Raw genomic sequence first — 5,083 nt, forward strand, 5'->3', positions numbered from 1 at the left:
ATGATTTAGATTAGTTGCAGAAACAAGCTTTTATGCTTCAATCTTGTACCGCTGAAGTCAGTGAGAGGATCAGGCCTTTAGCCATTATCACTGTAGTCCTTATCTGTCTGGTTTACATTTCCTAGTTACTGGATATTCATTAATCACTAAACCATTATAACTTTTAGTGTTCTTGTGAACATATGCACATAGAACCACGATGCAAACTTAGTCAGAACTACATATGATCAGAGCACACTGATAGATTGTGGATTGTTAATTTTTCAGTGACGTTCACAGCCAGGCTGATCCTGTCTCCATTAAAGTCAGTGGGAACTCTGACATTGAATTTTGACGTGCAGGGCATATGTTCCTTGACCTTAGAAATATTGCTACAGCATTAATTACTTAGAAACGGTAATTTGCATGACTGTTTAAACAAATGACCCCAAATTCTGCTCACTTACATGTTATAAATCAGTAATGACTACTCTGTTCATTACAGTGAAGATACTCAGCTTCACACCAGTGTAACTGATAGCAGAATTTGGTTACAGTTTCATGGGTTTTGAGTGGTAACTTGAATTGTTTCTTCAAATATGTTCAGTATTTTCTTTTTTACTATTTTCCCTTTTTGGAAAGGATCCAATTGTAAGATGGGTCCTAAGTTAACAACATATACACTCAACAGTACATATATACAAGAACATATTTCAATTTCACATCAAAACAAAGGGGCTGAGATAGGTTTGGGTGGGTGGTGTAAAATCAGATGGGGAAGTGATGAAGAATCATGTAGTAGTGAGGAACTCACTGAATCTATTAACCATTCACTTCTGGACATGCCAATATTTGTTGTTATTTTTAAAGGTGCAGAATTTTTAAAAAGAAATTATAGTACCATGTACTCGTTCATTAGCCCGTTCGTTTATAAGCCGACCCCCCCAAGATGGTTAGGTAAAAGTAGCAAAAACTGTATGACCCTTTCATAAACCGACCCTATATTTCAGGGGTTGGCAAACTTTGGCTCCTGGCCCATTAGGATAAGCCGCTAGCGGGCCTGGACGTTTTGTTTACCTGGAGCATTCACAGGCATGGAGCCTCTCAGCTCCCAGTGTCTGCAGTTTGCTGTTCCCAGCCAATGGGAGCGGCGAACTGTGGCCACAGGGAGCTGAGGGGCTCCATGCCTGCAGACGCTCCAGGTAAACAAAATGACAATGTATTAGATATTCAATTCAATGATTCCACAGAGTTTAAAATCATCAAATTTTGGTGTAGACCCGGTTATAAGCCGACCCCCGCTCTTTGATGCGTCACTTTTTTGCCAAAAATATTCGGCTTATGAACGAGTACATATGGTATGTTTTTCAGTGCTAGCCGCATTCTAATAAAACACATTTTCAACTTTTAAAGAAGTTTTGTAATGGCAAATTTGAAAACAACTTAAAAATAGAAGCCACAAAATGAAACACAAAAAACAATTTCAGTTGATATAGGATTTTTTCTTTAGGCATCAAAACTGCTGTGAATGCAATGTGTCTTTAAATAATATCTGAGATTTATTGAGATAAAGGGCAGACAGTCTTGATCCATTACTTGGAAGACAGTTGTGCTTAGCTGATTTCTTAAGTTCAGAGCACATTGTGGGTTAGTGTACTGTGAGAATAACATCTCCTGCTTAGGACAGTAATTACTGCAAAAGCGCCATTTGATAGTACATTGACTTTATTATGTATTTCAGCAATGTGATACTTTAGCCACTGTAAAACGTTAATTACTCCATATTTATCAGTGTGAGAACATACCACTTATAGTAAATGGTTTGAACTTCAGTCAAGGTCACTGCCTATTCCAGTTATTCATTTGGTTTCCTCTTCCTTAAAGCATGTTAACATTTCTTTACCCCATTTTATTGAGGTTAGTTGAATTTGAAACTTCTCAGAAGACTATATAAAGGCTTTCAAGAAAATCAGCATTTAACACCATTCAGAAGAAATGAAACAAGGTAAGAACAACATATGTCATTTAAGAGACAAGAATGCTATATAATTTGAAATATGTTATGTTTAATTGTGACTATTATTTTTCCATTGCAATTGTTCATACACTACATAGGTTCTAGTTTAACAATAACGATCAGTTATAAGTAGCTTTCTGTTAGTGTCTATACTAGACTTTCCAGCTTTAGCTTAAAAAGATAAAATTTCACTGGATCAAAAAACTGAGGCCAGATTGTTATAGAATATTTTATAAACCAAAATCAACAAAATATTTGCCATTTCTATGATTGTCGGGTCTCTCTCTGCTTCCTGGGAGAACATCTCCAGGCTTCATAAGGGGGCAATTTTTGAACAAATACAAAGAAAGTAATTTTTATAGACACATATAAAAACAGATTTTTACTTCTGGAGGGCCACATTCTGACCCCCTTCCTCAAGTTTGGTAACACCTTACACCACAGTATTTGTGAGACTACTCAGCATGAGTGAGTGTACCAACTTTAAACGTTAGAAAAAAAGAAACACCAGAAACTGTAACTATAAACAATCTATAGGATCTAAAACATCAGAGTCTGATCTCAGTTACACCAGTGTCAATTTGAAATAATTGCACTGCAGACAGTGACGTTTCTCTTGCTCTACACTGGTGTAACTGAGGTCAGAATCTGACCCCCAGAGTTTGAAAGTTTTCATTACTAATTTTTTTTTTACTAGAAATGCAGTATTAACAGTTAAAACAAATTTATCTTTCGGGACAGATTTTCAAAAGCTGCACTCAGTGGCTCCCATTGAAAATCTGGCCACAAGCACAAAGACTAAAGGGGGTTAGTTTTCTGCAGATTGGACTGAATTCTACAAAACCATCAAAAGTGGATGGAGAGTATTCTTTTCTGCATCAGTCCAATTGATTGCATCCAAGGACAGTCATACCATCAGAAGATGGTTAATGCTTCTTCCTCTATGCTCTGGTAGCGCTGCTACTGAACTGGGACAAAGACAACTTCAGTATTTTCCAGTGCATTATGGGGAGTGTACCAGTGGGCACCTCTGAAGGGAAATGTTGAATTCTCACTCTGTTGTTTCCCTCAGCATGCCCCCTTTTAGCCAACATTTCCCACTTTTGCGGCAGTAGTGGCCCTTTATTGCCGCCAGTATGAATGGAGGCACCACCTGTTATGGTGCACACTCACTCCCGTAGCGCCCCAGCACATCAGGGTGCAATGTTTCAGGGGTCTTAATCTCCAGTGTACCCTGTAGACCATCAGTCGCTGTGCGCAACTCAGCCGTCCACCTGAGAATTGTGTAGTTCAAGAAAAACACAAGCTTATCCAACAAAACAGCCTTTCCTTTGGGTTCTGTCTTCAATCTCCTATGTCAGCTAGACTGAAGTTTTTCCCCCAGCTCCAGTATTGAGCACTCACCCCTAAGACTGCCTTCCTTGGGTGTCTGTTTACCTGCAGACTTCAGCTCAAGCCCCTTCACAGAAGTCCCTGTGAATCTTTCTTTCAGAAGGAACTGTCTCCCTTTGCAAGGCCCAGGTGTCCATTAAATTATCACTTGATGCCTCTTCCTGCCCCTCTGGCTGAAGAGCAACTAATTAACATTGAACTCAGGCAAGTTAATGGAGTGGATGATATGGGACTTGATCAATAAAAAATTAATGGAGGACAGTATAATTAATGGTAGTCAAACTAACAGATCACTGATGCAGTGTGCCTGGATTGCTTGGTAAGTTGGTCATAAGAAACCAATATGGGTTTTAATACAGCTAAATGTGATATATACATTTAGGAACAAAGAATGTAGGCCATACTTACATGATAGGGGTCTTTATCTTGGGAAGCAATGATTCTGAAAAAGTTTTGGGTGTAGTGGTGGATAATTATCTGAACATGAACTCTCAGTACTGCACTGTGGCCAAAGGGCCAAGTGTGATCCTTGGATGAATAAATAGGAGAATCTTAAGTAAGAGTGGAGAGATTGGTTTTCTGTATTTGGCACTGGTATGACTGCTACTGGAATTCTGTGTCCAGCTGTGGTGTCTGTAATTCAGGAAGGATGCAAATTAATTGGAGAGGATTCAGAGGAGAGCCATGAGAATGATTAAATGATTAGAAAATATTCCTGATAGTGATAGGCTTAAGGAGCTCAATTTACTGAGGTTAACAAAGAGAAGGTTACTGAATGACATGATCACAGTTTATAAGCACCTACGTGGGGAACAAATATTTGGTAATGGGCTTTTCAATCTAGCAAAGAAACACGATCCAGTTGTTGGAAGTTGAAGCTAGACAAATTCCTACTGGAAATAAGACATACATTTTTAACAGTGAGGGTAATTAACCATTCGAACAATTTGTTAATATCATGATGGATTCTCCATCACTAGTAATTTTAAGAACAAGATTGGATGTTTTTCTAAAAGATATGCTTTAGGAATTATTTTGGGGGGAGTTTTGTGGCCTGTGTTATAGAGGAGGTCAGACTAGATGATCACACCTTCTGGTACTGGAATCTATGAATTAATTATAGCACAGGTGCAATAAATGTAACTAATTGGCTATCAACACCTTTCTAGCCTGTAATGGGGTGAAACCCCATCACATGACCTCTTCATAATTTGTCACAACATGATTGGGTTGCTAATACTTTGGGGGATAGGATTAGAATTCAAAATCACCTTGACAAATTGAAGAATTGGTCAGACATCAACAAGATGAAATTCAATAAAGGCAAAAGTACTACACTTCAGAAGAAGAAATAAAATGTGAAACTACACAATGGAGAATAATTAGCTAGGCAGTAGTACCTCTGAAAAGGATCTGGGGCTATAGTGGATCACACATTGAATATGAGTCAACAGTGTGATGCAGTTGCAAAAAAGTCCACTATCACACAGACTGAGATAGTAGCAGTCTGGTCACCATTTGGGAGTATGAATCCCACACAGAATGCTCGAGATTAATCAAGCTTTGTCTGGATGTGTGTGATTATGGCAAGTTCAACTTCTGCAAGAATATTTATTTAATGAGAGAAATATACTTTCATTTGAATTATGTGATATCTAAAAGTGTATTTTGCAGTTCAAGAATAGATTTGAAAAA

The sequence above is a fragment of the Mauremys mutica genome, chromosome 2 (assembly GCF_020497125.1).
Source record: "Mauremys mutica isolate MM-2020 ecotype Southern chromosome 2, ASM2049712v1, whole genome shotgun sequence".
NCBI lineage: Eukaryota > Metazoa > Chordata > Testudines > Geoemydidae > Mauremys > Mauremys mutica.